Source organism: Canis aureus, chromosome 2 (genome assembly GCF_053574225.1).
Source record: "Canis aureus isolate CA01 chromosome 2, VMU_Caureus_v.1.0, whole genome shotgun sequence".
Classification (NCBI taxonomy): Eukaryota; Metazoa; Chordata; class Mammalia; order Carnivora; family Canidae; genus Canis; species Canis aureus.
In genome coordinates, this window is record NC_135612.1 from 43,237,606 (window position 1) to 43,257,772 (window position 20,167).

The following is a 20,167-nucleotide window of genomic DNA, read 5'->3' on the forward strand; positions in this document are numbered from 1 at the left end:
CAGGACCCCGGGATCATGACCTGAGCCAACCCACTGAGCCACCCAGGTGCCCTGACTTTTAATGTCCTTCTATACACTTGATCATTGCATTTGGCTTTCTTCGCTTGAAATGGGATCCAAATCTGATAGACTGCACGCCCATTATGATAAACTCCTGTAATGTTGCCCACTCGCTATTACTTCCCAGCCCAATGGGACTCAAATGGAAGGGCCTGAGCTTTCTTCTTGGCAATTACAGTCATCACTATTAATAAGCTTTTGTCACCTGGGCATGTCATGATGATAGCTTGTCCTGAGTGGGACTAGTATCAGCACAATTAATCAGTAATTCTGTGCAATGACAGAGATCCTCGATCCTCTCCACTCTAGGGATGTCCTCTTGAGTAGGCTGTTTATTCTGTTCCATGAAGGGCCACCACTCATTCGTGTATTCATGTTTATCCTGAATGGGGCTGCTGCCCATACTCCCTGCCTTTTCTCCAGCCCCAGACTAGAAAGCACAAAAAGAAATCCTAAGGTTCTCTTTTAGTTTCTTCTTTAAGGGACATCAATGGGACATAAGTCCCAACCACACAAATTCTTTTCTCTTGAGGCTCTGCCCTGGTATCTTTTGCTTCCAAGGACAAGGGTCTTTCTATGTAGAAAATAGTCTGAGAGTCTTGGTAGCACAAATGCTACTTCCCTCTGAAGACTCCAAATGGCTGCCTTTGCAACCCCTTCACTATTCCTACAAGGATCTTCCACCATCAGATCTGTGCTGTCTTCCCCGAAGAGATGGAAGGTGGGATTAGATCCATCCTGGATGCCTCTGCCCTATGCTGTCCTTTGCTATTGGCCCCTCCTTGTGAGTTGAGTCTGGAGAGGGGAGACAGTGGTTGGAGTGGGGCTGGGAGGGGGGTATGCAGGTCACAGAGTATGAGTGACAGCCACAGGTGTTAGAGGCTGTTATGACTCTCATGGTCTCATTTGCAGACCACTCACACAGCTGGACTCAGTTCACATCTCTAATAATACCAAGCGACAAAGGGAAAATATGCAACTTTGTCGAGCACTAATGCATGCCGGGGGTTTTATGTGTTACCTCCTTTATTTATAACAGAAACTCTTCATGCAAATTATTACATCCTTAATTTTTAAAAACCCACTTTATGAGGCACAATTGACATACAAAAGACTGCATATTTAATGTATACAATTTGATGACTTTGGAGGTAAATAGGCATCCGTGGAACTATTGCTACAATCTGTGCTGTGGACATATCCATCACATCTACAGGTATCCTGCCCTCTTTATTAACTATTATTATTGCTATTATATTCTGTGATGAGAACACTCAATGTAAGATCTACTCTAGCACATTTTTAAGTACAAAATATGGTATTGCTAACTATAGGCTCTACATGGTACAGATCTCTAGGACATACTCAAACTTTGTACCTTTTAATTCATACCTCCCTTAATAACCCCTGGCAATCACCATTCCACTCTGCTTATAGCAGTTGGCTTATTTTAAGTTCCCAAGTGGTTTCCACCAGATCATACATGGAAGTTCTGCATTCCCCTTCAAGGACACCTGACTATAAGACACAGGGTCAGCCCGATGACTTGCATTGTCTCCTGTTTGATGGAAAACACAGATTACCCTACTTGGGTGTCATCAGGAGAGAGTCATGGAAAGCATTTACAGATGAGGAAGTGGGTGCTCTTTGGCTGTGAGTGGGAGAACAGGGCCAGGACACTGAGTCTTTTGATTACAAGTCCAGCCACTGAGTGTCACATGGAGGGAAAGGAGGAAGACACTTGCCTGTGTTACTCTAGAAACGTCATAGAACTGTGAGGGGAGTTGTAGAGGGCCAGATTTCTGGGTGAACAAACAGGAAGAATGAATTCCTAATAGTTATCCATGGGGTCTGCCACCACCTGGTGAGCTACATTGAGGAGGTAAGTGGAGAGACTGGGCCTGGCCACTCATGATGGAAAGTTGGCCAACCAGCTCTAAGTGACTGTGACTCTTGAAGTTCCAGAGCATCTTGCTTCTCTTCATGGAATCGTGGCTTATCCTACACTAAAGCCAAGATCTAGAATCATGCCTCCGAGTTCCAAGTGCCTCACCATTGCAAGGGATACCATAAAGAATTCAATTACTGCTCTCTGGTGTGAATCACCCAAGGATTCCAAGTGATTTGCCTATTGATTCTCTGCATTTGGCAACAACCTCTCTGCTCTGTGGGATGTGATTTTAACTTCAAACCTTATCACAGGGAATCTACTATTTTGTTTAAAAGACCCATGAATTCATAAAATTGGATAATACTGCCCTGGAACACACAATCCCAGACCCCTTTCTGGCCAAAGGAAAAAAAGTGGGTAACACCATTAGCTGTTAACATTTTCCTTAAATCTACCCTCTTCTCAGCTCTCATGCCTACAACTCAATGCTCCCAGATCAGACGTGTGTTTTTCAAATGAAATTGCAGTTAATGTAATGGTGGAAAATATTTACATTTATGCCCCAAATCCAAAAAGCCACAAAACTTTATTTCTCCTTTTGTAGTTTCAATATTTAATTAGTGATGAAGCACCAGAAACCTGTAGGGAAAACACACCCCATTATTTTTTAAGTTATAGTATATTTACAACCCATTTCCACCTGCTCCCTTTGTCTCCACCTGTCTCTGCTGCGCACAGATTCGTCTCAGCTGTCCCCTCAGGAATACAGCTGTGTCATCGCATACCGTGGCATCCTAATATTTCATACTAAGCTTTAAACCAATTAGGAATGACTACTGACTGTGCTGACTCATGGGAAGAGAAGGGGATAATGTGTCCTTCAGGTAATGAACTTCTTTGGGGACTTAACACATATTTCATTTTTTAGCACTGTTGGTTTTCCCTTGTCACATTTCTGTGCATGTGGCTTCATTTTGCTTCATCGTGCCAGGGGGATTATGTAGGGATTAATATTTGCCAAGTAACCAAGCTTATATTAATAATGGCATGAACTAAACTGATGCACAGTGGGATTATTGGGCCAACCTCTGAGGCCTCATGGATATTCTGGAGGTGGCAGAGGAAGTCATGGCTGGTGGGACCCATTTAAAGGCAGCAGCCTCAACTGAGCTCCAGCCGACTGTGATATGTAGAAACCAGAACTTTTTTTGTAGGACTTTATTTATTTATATGAGAGAGAGAGGGAGAGAGAGAGAGAGAGAGAGAGAGAGAGAGAGAATGCATGAGCAGAGGGGAGGGACAGAGAGAGAGAGAAGCAGACCCCTTGCTGAGCAGGAAGCCTGATTTGGGGCTTGATTCTAGGACCCTGGGATCATTACCTGAGCTGAAGGCAGATGACTGATAGCCCCCCACTCCTGCCAGGCACCCCTTTAGATGTGAACTTCCCCTATTTAAAAATGGAGGCACTATACAAATGAAACTACCACCTTCTGGATGACAACTACAGCTGGCTTTCACCTGTCAGTTTGCAACGGACTAAATAAATCTACCCACTTTTTTTTTTTTTTTTTCTCCTAGAGGGTAGATAGGTGCATTACAGCATGCATAGACTTTCTTTAGGGTTTCCTAAGATTTTGCCACTTGCCCATCCTAGTCCAGTGAAGGACTTGGTTCCGGACTCCCTGTCCGTGTGGTAAAAGCCCAAGGTGGAGGGCTGGCCAGCTAGGAACAGGCTGGGTCAGAACCCTGGTGGGAACTAGAAGTGTCCACATACCAGTGACATGGGATGAATCTGACTCTATTTGATTAGAGGGAAGAATTCTGGCTCCTGGTGGTGGTTGGGTCTGGAACAATTTCTGTGTCTCTGTTGGGGCCATGATAGAGCAGGGACCTGTAGCCCACCTCAGAAGAGTAGCAAGGCTCAGGCAGCTGGGCTGGAGGATTCTTGTCCGATTCTTGTCCTAGGAACTTTTCCCATGCTGCATCTCATTGAGCCACACAGCAACCTGATAAGGTGGTTATTGCTATTTTGCCAAAGATGAAGTTGAAGGTCTGAGAATTTTTGCAGTCAGTAAGTGGTTGAGCTGGGGCCTGAATCAGGATCATTTGATAGTAAGGCAAGTGGTCCATGCCCTTCCCCCCCCCAGAACTCAGGGTGAGGCCCCCTTGCCTCTTTGCCCAGGAATAAAGCATGACAAATGGCATGAAATCTATGGCTTTCACCTAATTTTTAGGACCCCAAATTTTATAATGGGAATTTGACCTCATATTTGCATCTATACCCACATACGAAGAGCTTTATTCTCTTGATTGGCATAAAAAAGGACCCCAGGAGAAGTTCATTCCCAGCCCAAGTAATCTGTGTTGAAATAGGATGTTAACAGAAACCTTTACCCTGCATTGCCCGCTCCTCAGTCATTAACAGCCTCGAGTTTCAACAGGGCAGGTCTTAATTCTTCAACAGAGATTTCTTTGCTCCACTAAGTTCAATCCATGTTGGAGCTATTAAAATGTCTTCCTAGTGCTTAGCTTGAAATTACCTCCTTTTACAAATTTTCCCGTTACGTAGATCTATAGCCCTTTGAAAAATGAATTGCTTTTCGTGGTGGTGGAAGAATGTCTGTGCTTTTAATATCATTATGCAATGGATCTTGATTCATCAGGATTAGAACTTTCTAGCTCAAAGCTAGACTACAAGTAAATAAAAATAGACTTTGTGCCTAATTCCCACCTCTATAAAAATCCAGTGAAATGCAGATAATGGGAGCAAGGAGCAGTGCCTGAGCCCAAGAACCTGGAAGGTTTAAGTGAGGTACTTACTATTCATCTGGCATTCATTGCAATAACATCAATCTTACCAAATTCTCTTGATATTAATGTAGATGCTCTGCATTTAATATATACTTCCATTGGAATTTCATTATAATTGAGCACTAAATGATGTCCACTTATGGTAAAGTGGTTCCAGAATTTTTTGTAATAAATGGATTTTAGTAGAATCCCAGATTCTTTGCTGAGTCTATATTAGACTTTTTATGCTCTAATTGTCATTGACTGTCTTTACTGTATTATTTCCAGACAGTTCATAATTTCCTCTGCTGAACAAATGGTGATTTGTGAGCAAAGTAAGACACGGACTGGGGTATGTGGTACCATTGATTTTTTTTAATTGCTCATTTGGAAAATATCTTTTAAAATCATTTGAATCATCTCTGTTAGTGTCATTATTAATGGCTGAGGGGGAGCTCATTAGGGGAGCGACTGGTAGAGTAACAATGATAGCAAAAATTTATTGAGTGCTCACTATGTGCTAGACAGCCTGCAAAGGTAAATGCTTTACATTCCTTATCTCATTGGAACCCCACAACTATTCTGTAGGTCTGATTAACATTTGTATTTTAGTCAAGTGGGCAGGAGAAGATAAGGACTTTCTGTGAGATCATACAGCTAGAAAGGGGCAGAGTGGAGATTGAATTCATATCTACCTCGCTTCAGGCCTCAAAGTCTGTGCTGTTAGCCACCATACCAGATGGTTTGTGGAATAGAACCCCTGTAAGTAGATGGAGCAAACCATGAGATTCCTGGACCCGTAAGAAATTCCTGTGGTTTTTTTTTTTTTTTTGGTCATAAATAGCTATACATAACTACGATAACTTGAAAACTATCTCTATGATTAAGATATAGTTTTTCTCCCCCCCCACCCCTTACTCTCAGGGATGGTTGGGAGCTTACGTTTTGGGGGAATAGATATTCTGATAACTAGAAACACAGTGATAACATGAAGTGAATAACCAGTACACCAAATTGTACTACTGCATTTGTTTACATGGAAGCAGCTTGAGCAGACATAAAATAGTGGCTAGTTCATCCCAGGGTTAGAGCATGTGGTTGTTATGGCTGAGGCTAAAAGCTCTGTATGGTTCAGAATCCTCATGCTGTTCATGCTGACTCAGCTGTCCCATCCCAGCTCTGACCCTACCCAGCCAATGGCCTTGGGGATGCATTGTGACTTCTTTCATCTGAAAAATGAAGAGATTGGGTTGAATTCAAGACTTTCAAATTAATTAATTAATTAATTAATTAATTAACTTTTTAAAGATTTTATTTATTTATTTGAGGGAGAGAGAGTGTGTACAAGAGACAGTGAGAGAGAGCACAAGCAGAAGGGGAGGGGCAGAGGGAAAAGCACACTCCCCACTGAGCAGGGACCCCCCCCCTAGTGTGGGGCTTGATCCCTGGACTCAGGATCATGAACTGAGTTGAAGGCAAATGCTTAACCGACTGAACCACCCAGGCTTCCCTAGACTTTCAAATGTATTTAGATTTTGGCATTACAAGCCTTTTTTACAAAGAAATAGTATGCAGAAATCTTTGTAAACAGATGAAAGTGAAACATCTCTGATTGAAGTGAGCACTACTCCTTCCCTATTCTAGGTTGGAACTTCTTGGACCTCCCCATCCTGGGGCCCAGAGCCCTTGAGACTCTACCAGCTATCTTGGGATAAGCCTAGGAAACTTCTGGACCAGTTGCTTCCCAAAGATCCTGCTAACTGACACTTCCAAATCTGCTTTGTCTGGATATGGAGCACACCCAGAGTAATTCGTCTGCTTTAATTTGTGAGCCCTGGGAACTGAGTCACTGGTAAATTTTCTTTTGCCATGGTGGCTGGCTCTCAAACTACTGGTGTACTTAGGGCAAGGGTATGGAACACTAAGGCATACATTTTGGATTAACCACATTTTATGTTCCCATCATTCATTTTTTTTCCTCTACTTCTGAGGCATGTAACCGGGCATTTGACACAATTCTGAAAACCACCTGAACTCTCTTTTTTTGAGTAAGGTGGGTTAGGAAATGAGCCAGTCAACACATAAAACTAAATATTTTTTTAAAAAATATTTATTTATTTATTTATTTATTTATTTATTTATTTATTTATTTAAGAGGGGGGAAGCATGAGTAGGAGACACAGGGGGAAAGAATCTCAAATAGACTCTGCACTGAGCACAGGCCCCATGTGGAGCTTTGATCTCACCACCCTGAGATTATGACCTGAGCCCAAACCAGGAGTTGGACGCTTAACTGACTGTGACACCCAGGCACCCCCCTCTCCCAATCTTTTCGGATTCTGTGCCCAAAATGTGTTATTAACATCTACAAATTTTGCATCCTGGAGGTCAACTGTCACTTGCTCATTGTCACATCAACCACCCTTGTTGTCACCCTTGTCACACCTGTACCCTGCCTTTACCACAGTTAGCACAGCTTATGATTATCAACTTGTGTGATCCTTTGCTTCAGCATGGAGCTGACTCTGGGCTGCAAGCTCTCCAAGGGCAAGGAGCATACCCATAGTGCTCACCGTCTTATACTAAGTACCTAACCCAGTTCCTGACATGGGGAAGATATGCAACATATAGTTCTAGAATGAATTAATGTTGAAATCCTTTTTATTTGAGTGTAGTCTAACCAGGTAGCCATTCATTAAAAGTGAAGCTCTGGAACCCAGTTACTTGATTCAAATCCAGGCTCAACCAGTTACTTATTGTGTATTCTTGGAAGTCACTGAAATCTTTTATGGCTCAGTTTCCTCCTCTGTAAAGCAGGACTGATAATAGTATCTATTTCATAGGGTTTGTATAAGAAATAATGAGAAAACATATATACTTAGTGTAGTGCCTGGTATATAGGTAAACCTCCACAATTTTTAGATTCCTATTTTTATACAATTTATTTTCCTGGTGGAATACACAATCCTATAGAGGAGAGACACATAAATTGATGATTATAATATAACATGATGAATCCAAAAATTTGACTCAGTTTAACTGGGATTCTGCTGAAGTCCAGTGGAAGAAATCGAGAATGGAATGACTAATAATGAATACCAATTAGTTGCTTATTTATTTATTCATTTTATGAGTAATTTATTTATGACTAATAAATGACTAATTTATTCATTTATGCTAGCCCTGGGCTAGATATAGGGACATGGGGGAAAATGTGGCAATGTTCTTATCATTCGAGTATTTACAAAATCAGACTAGGGAGAAAAAATAGTAATAAATAAACTTGATGTTGTATAATACATACTTTAATCAGAGCAACATTAAGATCTTCATGTCCTTAAGCTCTGAAAGATTGTGATTTCACCTTCACTTTCCCTTCTCACAGGAATTCTGAATGAAATCAATACTAAACTGTAAAATATATAAGGAAGGCTAACACATTCTGACTTTTCTTGTGATGACTACTCTGATACTATTCTGGAATGCTGTTCTTAAATATCTTTGCAGGCCCCTGTTTTCTTGGTGACTTACACTTACACTGGATGTGCCTATGGGTACTCAACACGGAGCATGGGTATGAGTGCATGGCACTAACCATGGTGGGCATGAGTTCAGAGCACGCTGGGAACTCTGGAGTCTTTTTATCACCTGTGGGTGCTTGCTCACCCTATAACCTCCTGGCTTGTCATCCACAAAGTAGACCCTACGTGAGCTAGTGGTATTGTTATATCCCCAGAACACCACTCAGGTGCTCTTCTGGCCAGCTTGTTTCTTGGGCCATTTCTCTGCTCTGGGCCATCACCACACATAATGCTGAAGTAGAAAAATTGTGTTTTGGTAACTCTTGGGATTCCTCTCTTTCCATCTCTTATATAATTTTCTTTAAGATGTTTTCTAGTTGTTGTTTTGAAGTTGCTTCAAGTGCGTACACATGCACACATGTTCATCTTAAAGAGGCAAAGACTCTTGGGCAGAACCATGTTGCCCCACTTTCACCCTTGGTTCATTGCAATGCAGTGCACTCTGCTAGGTACTAGGCATAGATGATTAATGAGACATGTATGTACTACTCTCTTGGGGTGACATGTACTCTGATCTTAGGTGAAATAGCTAAAAGGAGGCAGTGACACACTCTGCCCTGGGAACTGGAGAACATTTGTGGGACCCTGAATGAGAAGGAGTTCTTCGGGCAGAGAAGGAGTTTGTGTGTAAGTGTTGTGGAAGGCAGGGTTTTTGTGTGTGCATGCATAGGATTATGTGTATGTGTCTGTGTGTTGTGGGGAGTGTTGTGTGAGTGTGGGAAGGTTTTGTGTGTGTATATTGTTGTATATTTTCATGATTTGTCAGGAGGTTATATGTGTGCTAAGGGGTTGTGTGTATGTATATAGGGATTGTGGTTCATATGGGGGATTATGGGTGTTGGGGGAGAATCAATATATGTACGGTGGGTTGTGTGGGTGTAGTATTGTGGGGGATGTGAGACAGCTATGTGTGTGTGTAGGGGTTGTGTATACATATATGGGGTTGTGTGTGGGCATTTTGGGGGGTTTGTGTGCAAGGGAGCTATATAAGAGAGTATGTGGTGGAGAGTGTGTGTGGAGGGGAGCTGTGGCTGTATGTGGGTGGCTGTTGGCAGGCATGGGTAGATACACTTAAGATAAAAGACACATATGGCCAGAAAATAGAACAGTGGAAAGCCCAGCTCATTGGAGGATAGTGAATCTTTAAGAGAGGAAGCTGGAAAAAACTGAGTTGGGGTCAAATGAACCCCATTTAGGGTCGGGGCCATACTAAGGTGTTTGGAGTTGACCCTGTCAAGTTACAAAGCCAAGTGGACATAGAGTAGGTCCTCAGTCAACCATTACTGAATGGTTGCAGGAAACAGATGAACCCCTAGAGACTTAGTGGGAGGCTGCCATTGCCACTTAAGACTCCACGGTAGGAAAAAGCAGTTCTTTATTGTTAATGCCAACACCTCAGATAATATACTTTTTATCTCTGCTCATAATGGTCATGTAGATAAATTCCATAAATCAAGTCTCAGCAGTAAAAAGGTTAATAAGTTTATGCTGTATAATTGAAAGCCATATTGGTGATTAAAAGGATTTTATATATCAGTTTTCTGGGTCACCAACTAATTATTTTCAATGGCCAGTCATAAAACACAGTGCGATGGCTGGCTAGACACTGCAAACTGTCAGATGTTAAATCATGTAGAAAGGACTACACAGCAGGTTACCTTAAGTTGGCTGGTCTTCCCCTTGGGATGGGATACCACTGAAATCTCTGTTTTTTTTTTTTTTTTTTTTTTTTTTTTTTGTGCCAGTCCTACATGATGCTTTTGGGTCCTCTTCCACCCAAAAGAAGGAAGTTAGACAGCATCCCCTCCCTCCCCCAAATTTAAAGTACATGTTTAGCTCTTAGGACCCCAGGGTAGCAGCAATCACTCACGTTTGCCTTTGGCCGTAGTAATGTTAAGCAGTTTCTTCTACAGCAAGAGCAAGACCATGGCAGTATGGCACATACTTGGCCATCCTTGCTCATAATGGAGGATTCAAAAAGGAAGGGAAAAGTGTAGCCATGGTGCAAATTAACATTTACTGATCCCTTAAAATGTTCCTGGAGCAGTGCTTTGAGATTTATATTCACTAGAGGCCACTAAATTGTATAGTGTCAACCCAAGTTTAAGGACGTGAAAACAAGCTTAGAAAGTGTGGGTGAGGGGCGCTTGAGTGGCTCAGCCAGTGAAGCATCTGCCTTCGGCTCAGGGTCCTGGGATCAAGCCCTGTACTGGGCTCCCTGCTCAGCGGAAGTCTGCTTCTCCTTCTCCCTTTGCTTGCCACTTCCCCTGCTTGTGTTGCTCAATCTCTCTGTCGAATAAAATAAATAAAATCTTAAAGAAAAAAGAACATGTGGGTGAATTGCCCAAGATCACGGCTATTAAGTGGCATGGGCCAGCTTTCAGGCTTGGGTCTGTCTGACCCCACTCTCAAGTGATTCCACTATTGAGTTATGCATTTCTTATTTCTGGTTTCATGGAGTTCCGTCTGAAGGCACGACCACAACATGAAGGTAAAATGTTCATGGTTGGTTCTGACCTCGATTTGAGAGATTTGGAGGTGGTAGAAGCCAGGTTGATGCATTGCATAAAACACACATTGTGTTCTAGAGAAATCGTGTCACTGGTATAGTGCAAGGTGGAGTAAGTGCCGAGATTATCTGTCTCTGGCTTTGGAAGTTGCATAAAGGTAGATGGGAATGAGACCGAGAGGAGTCAGAAGAGGAGGGGCATTTGTTTCCACTCCAGGTATTATTCCTTAAGAATGGGCCTGATGCATTGCTGAGCCAAAATGTCACACCTCTAGAGTTTGTTCAAAGATAAATATATTTATAGGTTTTATATCAGTAAAGAAATTACTGTAAATGTAAGCATGAATTAGTTGGCTTGAACCTGGAAAAATTTGCTAGATACACTGGTTAACTTGTTTTCTTTTAACACTTGAATGTGTCAGATTTTGCTCCATTCAAAGGAGAGAAGCTAAGGTTGGAAACCTTCTGGTAGTTGAAATCTTTCACTTGGTTCCTCTAGTTCTTTGTCAGGTTCTGGCTTTACCTAGTAAAATAGGCAGTGTTGAGTCATGACTGTGCGCATGTGCATGTGCATTCATAAAGCCAGGGGGAGGGAAGATTTGTAAAATTATTCTCTTGAAGGTCTGCTAATAACAGATGAATCAGAAAGTTTGAACTACTCGGTTGCTTTCTTCAAAGGCAGATGATTTGCAGATGAAATAAAGAATGAAAATTGGAAGGTGAATAGTTTAGTCGTTTAAAGAATAGCCAAGAACATCCAGCGTGGTGATGAGTGGTTTAATACATGTATTTGATAGATATGGTAATCAAATCACCAAGTAAAGGAGACAATCTGAAAATGCCACTGAGACTGGACATTCCCAGAACTCTCCGTGTGCTTGGTAATTAAACCCAGGTGCTTAGAAAGACTGACCTAACAGTGACTTGCTGTTCCCATCTCCCATCAGTGGTAGTGAAATGGAGCAGCCTCAATTCCTTCCTTGTGGAAGGAGATGTGATTAACCTGATAACCCAAGGGGAAGTCTCAGAAATGTGCATGGAGAAAAGGCAAATGACTCTTTGTGGGGTCAGGGTGGAAGGGTTGGCCATGCAGGAAAGAATTGGGTTTCTCATGTTGCAGGGATTCTTCAAACGTCCACTGTGACAAGAGCATTCCAAAGATGACAGCTCTCTTGGCTTCCCTGCCATATTTTAGCAAGAAATATTGGGAAGAGGGTGAGGAGAGGGAGGTGAGTGGGGGCAGACTTGAAAGCAAAGAGAGAAAAGGGGAGAGCGTGGCACACATACTCCCATAAATATGAAAACAAATGGGCTTCAGATGGCTTGAGGCACAAATGACATTTCTCTTTAATGGGAAGCACACTTTGAATAAAACCAAGCAAGCATCATCCATCATCTCTCCTCCTGATGTGCCTTAACAATCAGTATGTGTGAGGGCATCTGGGACTTATGCAGGGCTTGTGGGCTAGAGCTGTAGTTGGGAGATGAGGCTTTTCTGGGCTCCAGGAACACAGAGCTGGGTGCCCAGGGGTGATGAGGTCAGAAGGAAGCCAAGGCTGCGATGTACCATCAAGGGTCTCCGTGGTAGACTGCTTCTTACAGGAGAAATCCATCTCTGTCATGGGTATGCCATCCCTGACAGCTCACTGTCACCCTAACGGGGAGGTGGTAGAAAGGAAGGCAAGAACAGGGTTTGAGTTATGCCCTGAAAGGCTATAAAAATGGTGTACATTTGCTCTGGCTCATTCTTTCCCTGCAAGGCCTAGAGCTTCCCTGATAGGCTTTTCCTATCTCCATCCTTTCCCTAAACAAAAAGTTTTATGCCTTGTTGCTTGCTCTCAGCTTATCTGATGGACACAACCGGTCTGGCATGAAAACCCCAATTAATTGGTTCATCTGATATTATCACATAATGGGCTATGATCTTAACAGAGCCTGTTGGGAAACAGCACCCTGATGCAAGGATGGGCTTGGATGGAGGAATTGCAAACACTGTGTGGGCAGGGCAGGAATTAGCATGAGGTGTGTGAGGCACTTTCAGAGGGCACAAAATTGGAGTGGTTAAAACAAACAAACAAACAACCCCCCCTATTGGTTAAGACAAAGAATACTTTATTATAGTATTTTTTATAAATAAAAAATAATGCAAGAAGTCCATGATGAACAAAATGGCACAATTTTAAATACAGAACACATGGGCCTGAATTAAGGTGAGTCAGTGGAGCACTGACTCTCAGGGTTATGCAAGTGAATGATTGAATCTTGTATTTCAAATTTCAAAATTTTGTTCATAAGGAGTGGGGTTTATGAGGCTATGTGATGGGCCAGTGCCTTCGCTTTTAGTTCTGTCTCAGCCTTCTTCTGCAGTCCAGCTATGATTCTCTTTCTGAATTCATATCATTTCTTTGCAATAATTTTTTTTTGGCTTAAGCTGGGTTGAGTGAGATTTTGTTTCTGGCAACCAGGAATCCCTAATATAGAAATAAATACTCACTTCTTTCCCTTCATGGAGCCCTGTCAGAGAATCTTGTCTTCTAGATTCAATCTTCTATTTCAAGTTTTAAAGAGCAATTTTTTAACAATAATAAGGATTTCCTTTTAAAATATATTACTTGTAATCTCATCAATCAAATACAATAGTTTTCTTTTTTACATGTTCCCTTAAAAGATCTAATCACAGTTTTACATGGTTACAGTGATAATGAACATATAATTTTGTATTCTGGTTTTTTAAAATTCTTTTTATTCGTATACCAATGGTTTTCCATGTTGTTACATGTCAATGGCTCTAGGCCATTCCATTGAGTTTTACGTTCCGTGTTTTACTTATTAAATCTCTTATTGTTAAACTTATAAACTGTCTCCAATTTTCCATATAATAATGTGAAAATGAATATGTTCATCCCCATAGATTTTGTTTCTCCAGTTATTTCTTTAAATTATGCTCCCAGAAGTCTGATTTCTGAGCCAAAGTCCCTTGTTATACTTCTTAATATATAATTTGCATTGCCATATAATTTTTAACAGCACTTAGAATTTATAATGAAAACAAAAGAATTTGAACCAAAAGAAACTTTACACATAAGCTACCACATTTCAGATTTAAGTAGGAGTGGGGGAAATAATCATCTTTAAAATTTGATTTATTTATGATATTGTTCAGTTTTAAAATTGAGCCTCAATTATATTTTTACCTCTCACTTGCAGTAGAGCCTTATGGTTGCACTAACTACTTTTTTTCCTCTCCAGTTAATTTTGCAAACTGGAGGAGCAATAATATTTTATGGTTTCTTTATAAGAATATATATTCTCATGATAACCAAATAGTCATCTAAGTTGCAAATTTAAATTGGAACTCTAACATACGTGGCAGATATCTGATGCGAAAATACTTATTTTTAAAGGTAACAATATTAATGTCATGACTCCAAGAGAGAACTAAAATCTTCTGTTTCAACTGTGGGCGTATGCAACAATCCCAATATCCCCTCTACTCTTCAGGAATTAAATATATGCAAATGAAAATCCAAAGACATATTTCACATTTCTGTGCTTTATTTTCACTGGAGCTTTTAAGACTATTTTAAAACAAACAGTAGAGACAAAAAAAGGACCTCCCACCCCAAAAGGCTCCATTTTCCCAGATCTAGTTAATAACCGAACTAGTGATAAAGCAAATATTCCTTACATGTGGGCCATTGTCTCTCTGTAAAAGAATTCTATCAACATTCCCCCAACACCAACATTTCAAAACATTAAACTCATTCTCAACATAGATAAACAAGACGGAGATAGAAAGCTCAAGCGTGACCATTGAGAGGTCAAAGTCTTAAAAGAAAATCTGATTCTGGCTACATCCCTTCATGGAAATACTTTCATCAGCCACAGCATTAGGTCAACAGCTTTAAAGTCCAAGCTGCCTTTCAGAAGAAGAGTTTTCTGGGTAGACCTAAAAACAGGAAGCAAATGAAAGGAAGAAATGTGGCAGATCACAGTAGCTAGGGCTGATGAGGGAAAAATCTAACTCCTAAAATAGATAACTCTGGAGATACACAGTATCTTGAGATTCACCTGTAGAATAACCCTTTCATCTTGTAAATGAAGAATCAAAGATGCCATGGCTTGCCCAAAGTCAGATGGCTAGATTATCCAACACTAAGGCTACTCTTTAGCTCTATGGAATTCTGTGCACTGTTACTTCATTTTATTACCATGTCACTGATAATAACATTCCTTCTGGTGGCATGCCTCCATTCCAGTCCCTCTTCCTCCTGTGTTAGCCACATCTCTGTCTTGGGAATCAACTAGGGGAGTTCCCCATTCCAAGTAGTGCCATGGCCATTGGGCTACTAATATTGAGCAAAACGGTAAATTCTCTTTCTGCCCCAAATTCTCATTCTCTGTTCTGTCAGGCTGGGACCTCCACCACCACTTACAAATATAGTCTCTGTTTCTCTTAGCACAGATTCTCCAGAGAACATTTGTTGTTGGGCTCCATCCAGCTTGTGATTTCATTCTCTTTAGATTAGGTTTCTTTCTTTCTTTCTTTTTCTTTCTTTCTTTCTTTCTTTCTTTCTTTCTTTCTTTCTTTCTTTCTTTCTTTCTCTTTCTTTCTTTTCTTTCTTTCTTTCTTTCTTTCTTTCTTTCTTTCTGCTTTCTTTCCTTTCTTTCTTCTTCTTCTTCTTCTTCTTCTTCTTCTTCTTCTTCTTCTTCTTCTTCTTCCTTCCTTCCTTCCTTCCTTTCTTTCTTTCTTTCTCTTTCTTTCTTTCTTTCTTTCTTTCTTTCTTTCTTTCTTTCTTCTTTCTTTCTTTCTTTCTTTCTTTCTTTCTTTCTTTCTTTCTTTCTTTCTTCTTTCTAAATTTTTTATTGGTGTTCAATTTGCCAACATACAGAATAACACCCAGTGCTCATCCCGTCAAGTGCCCCCCTCAGTGCCCGCCACCCATTCACCCCCACCCCCCTCCCCCCTCCCCTTCTACCACCCCTAGTTCATTTCCCAGAGTTAGGAGTCTTTATGTTCTGTCTCCTTTTCTGATATTTCCTACCCATTTCTTCTCCCTTCCCTTCTATTCCCTTTCACTATTATTTATATTCCCCAAATGAATGAGAACATATTACTCAGCCATTAGAAATGACAAATACCCACCATTTACTTCAACGTGGATGGAACTGGAGGGTATTATGCTGAGTGAAAATAGATTCGGTTTCTATCTTGGTTTCTTCCAAAGGGGCTGCAGAGCAGTTCCACAGAATGGGCAGCTGTCTGGACAGGTAGTCTTAAAACTGAGCATCATTTTGGGGTTCAGTATTTTGATAGATAGAAGGTCATGGGAAGGAAAAAATTCAGTGAGGTGTTTCCATGAAGAAACTTTCAAGAGTGGGCTACCTTCAAAGGAATGAACAGCATTAAGGGGACCAGACCAGAAATGTTGATACACCCTGAGTTTGGCAACAGCGGGGAGCTGCTGCCACCAGAGGGCAAAGTGGAAAATGAAGGAAATAATGTTATATAACCTGGTGAAAAATGGTGCCCTGGAAGAAAGATCACTTGACAAAGCCACAGCCATGGAGGACGCTAATTGTGTCCAGAGATGCTGCACTGATTCAGGGAGGACATGAAGAAGAAATACTCCTGTCTCTCTGTCTCTGTCTCTCTTGTCTCTCTGTCTTTCTCTCTCTCACCATCCTCCTTTTCTGGCATTGGCCAAACTCAAAGGGAAGTCAGCCACCAAAAGAGCGGGGAGTGTGGTTCATCAGGGTTAATCTCTAGGGGCACAGAGCAGAACAGAGAATGGACTGGGGGAATAAAAGGAAAAATCTTGGCAACTTTTTTGTCAATGGGTCTTCTCATATAATATTTGAAACAGTTTCATGGAGTGGTTAAGGAGACTGAGTACCTTGGCCAGGTGCATCAAATTTTTTCTGAGGTAAGGCAGTTTATCCATCCATAAACTTGCCCAAGGTCACAGATCTAGAGTGTCACTGGGATGTGAACATGTCTGTGTCACCACAAAGATAATAGTATCGAACACGGAGTATGCAGATAGTATTCAGGCACCATGCTAAGGCAGTCACAATCTTTAACTCATTTAATCTTTATGGCCCTGAGGCCTGAATATCATCACAACCTGGGGGTGCCAGGCCTGGGGTGCTCCATCTTCAGGAGGTCCTTGGTAGGTACTAACAGTCATGAGAAGTCCTTTTTTTTAATTAAAGATTTTATTTATTTATTCATGAGAGACACAGACAGAGAGGCAGAGAAGCAGAGGGAGAAGCAGGCTCCCTGTAGGGAGCCCAATATGGGACTCTGGGGTCACGCCCTGAGCCAAAGGCAGACACTCAACCACTGAGCCACCCAGGCATCCTGAGATGTCTTCTTTATGGAGAAATAATGATTTGAAATGACATTTTCCTTGATCCTTAGAACCATCCCACAAGGAGGGTGCTGCCCCCATCTCACAGGTAGTGGAATTCAGGTTTGATAGATGTGTAGCTCAAAAAAAACTCACATGATACTAAGGCACAGCCAGTGTGTGAGACACTTGGACTGACTGTAATATCTGCCCTCTTTGCTTTAATTCACACATCACACTTTCTCATCCACCTTCAAATCAATTAAAGAGCTTGAAAAGAAACCTTGTCATTTGTTCCTGAAAGTCAGCGTGGAACCATTATGTTGTGCCTTTGGCAATTCCTGTCTCGTCTCCTTATCCAGACTTGTAGCATGAAACCTCCTGTCTCTTTTTGTCCTGTCAGAAGAGGGTAATTGGAAAAAGTAAATGAAAGAGGGAATGAACAAATGAACAAATGAGTAATATGTATATAGCATATATATTCTCATTCTGACTCTATGAAATCCATAATTTCAACTCTTTATTGTCTCATTAAAACCCTGAGATGGGTGGTTATTCCCATTTTACTGAACATCAGGTTGCTGGAGATGAAAGCTGCATGGTTGCAATTTAGTTTTCCTTGTGCTTTGCAAATTGCCTCCACTAGCTTTTCAGATGGTGGAAGCTGAAAAAATATGCAGCAGAAATTTAATAGACTTGTTTATTTGGTGTGTCAGGAACTGGACAGAACCCTTTGAGGGTTTATAATCTGAGAATTGGATATTACATCCTGTAAACTAATGGGGCCATGCGAACTGGTCCAGGATCAAATGGCCAATGCTTGAAAGGCTGAGTCCTTTCTCCTTGACCGAAGAATGGTCCACTTTCAGCAGGGAAATTGTCCTCTTAAATTAGTGTTCAAATTTGGGGGTGTGTGTGGGGAGCCAGGAGGGAGAAATGGAAGATGTGCTCAGCCAACCACATCACCTGAACTCGTTCTAGTGACCAGGAGGGTGGCCAATGGGCACTTTTTTCACTAGGCAGGCATTATTACCAGGGTAGTGCTTCCTTAACTTCATGTCCATATAATTCGCCTGGCCATTCACCAGATTTTGACTAAATCTGAGATGTGCCCTGAATTTCTTCACTTCTTATAAGTTTCCAGGTGGTGCTGACATTGCTGGTCCAAGGGTCTAGAGGGACAAGGCCCTAGAATGTCCATTTATCCTATTGCTGTAGGGCTCTCATTATGAGGTCAGTGAATTATAAGTAGCTGTACTTGGGGGCAGGGCTAATCTTCTTCAAGAGTGTATGATGTCATGAAAGGTAAGGCCATTGTCACTGTCCTTGTTGGAATCATCATCGTTATTACTGTTTGTTGAAGATCTCAATCAGGGCAAAATGCTTGCAAGCCCCAGAAACTTGCTCAAAGAGGTTCATATAGAAAGAAAATTGATTGTAAGATATACAAAGCCCTTAGAACCCAATTACAGCCCTATGAGACTGAGGCAAGAAAGAGCAATTTCTCTATCTTTGCTTCCTGCTGTACATCTTACTTAACTGCTTCCACATGGCCCATCAAGATGAGAGCAGACATGATGTGGAAATGGATTGTGACCTGTGACCTGAACCTGGTGGTTTAGAAGCTAGACTTGGACCCTAGTAGGCACAGTCTGAACTCTGTCATGGTGTTTTCCCTCTATCAGCACTAATGTCTTCATCGGTAGAGGGTAGGGGGGTGCAGAGCGGGGCATCATACTTGCTTGAGATGTTGTGAGGATTAACTAAGATAAATGCTGGGCACAGTGCCTGGCACACAGACAGTTACTTTTAAAAAATATTTTATTTAAATTAAATTTGTCAACATACAGTAAAATACCCCTGACGGCTTTTTTTAATTACTAAATTTAAAAACTATAAAGACAGTGAGATTAATTATTATGGGGAGACAGTGTCTTACAGGATATTAGAAAAGCCTTGGCATTTGGAATCTGAGAGCCTTGGTTTTGGATCCCAGCTACACACCTACGGCTATGGTTTGGGTGTACCTCTTAATGTCCCTGAACCCCATTTAAAAAAAATCACTTGTTGCTTCATGGAGATGGGAAGGATTAAATGAGATAATGGGTGATGACACATTAATTAAAAATAAAAAGTACTATTCTAGAGTAACTTTTCCTGTCCTCTGATAGCTAGGAAGGTAGGACTGGCTTAGACAAAAATTGAATAGAGAAGATTGCCACCCTTCAGCAATACTGTTAACTTAAAAGAAAGACAGATTTCGAAAAGGAGGAGAAGCAAAGTTTTGGCTAACTGCAGCCCCAATCCGCTTAGCGATTATCTTCATCAGTCTAAATTCTAGTGCCTCCAGCAAAACATCATACCCTTTGTTAATTGTAACTTGAGTGGTCTCCTGAGGGGCCTCTCCTCTCCTGCACTCCTGTAAATCAGTGTGTCTGCCTGCGTCTGTCTCTACATCCTTTGAAAAAGACTGTAAAAAAGACCCACAAAAGGAAAACCGAGTACCTTTCAACTTTTTTCTCACTTTCTAATTCTTAAGTTTCATTGAACATTAAAAGTTTTTATGGGTAGTGAGGAAAGGCATTTTGCCACTTGAAGCTAAGGTGTGATCCAAATTACAGGAGACTCCATTTCCAAAGTGGTATTTAGTGAGTTTCACACATATCTTTTTTACAGGACATTTGCACTGGTGCAGAGGGGTGGAAAAAGCGACAGCAGCTCTCTGGTAACTTGCCCTTGTAGCCCAGGTGTGGTCACAGTGTAGCCTGGCGGGTTCTTTCCTTCAATCCCTTTCCTTCATGCCTTACTAAACAATAACGAGATGCTTTTTCATGCATGAATGGGCTGCAGTCCACTTGCTTCCAGAAGCTCCTCTCTGCCCCACCCTGCCTCCGCCCGTGTGTACAGGTGACTAGCATCCGGAGGCACACAGAGGGCCTGTCTCAGTGGGCACATACAATGTTTGTGTTCAACTGTCTATAGG

The 20,167-nt window shown here is 41.4% G+C and overlaps 2 long non-coding RNA genes across 2 annotated transcripts; one reads left to right on the plus strand and one right to left on the minus strand.

Moving 5' to 3' along the window:
• The first annotated feature begins 2,078 nt into the window (after positions 1–2,078).
• LOC144290554 (uncharacterized) lies at positions 2,079–7,039 on the plus strand. The gene is made up of 4 exons (XR_013358149.1): positions 2,079–2,364; positions 2,690–2,835; positions 5,030–5,093; positions 6,386–7,039. It is a non-coding gene; the product is annotated as an uncharacterized LOC144290554 (long non-coding RNA).
• A 5,115-nt stretch (positions 7,040–12,154) lies between these two features.
• Positions 12,155–15,416, minus strand: LOC144296871 (uncharacterized). The gene is made up of 2 exons (XR_013363809.1): positions 14,903–15,416; positions 12,155–12,485 (listed from the first exon to the last, which is right to left on the minus strand). It is a non-coding gene; the product is annotated as an uncharacterized LOC144296871 (long non-coding RNA).
• Between the last annotated feature and the right edge of the window lie 4,751 nt (positions 15,417–20,167).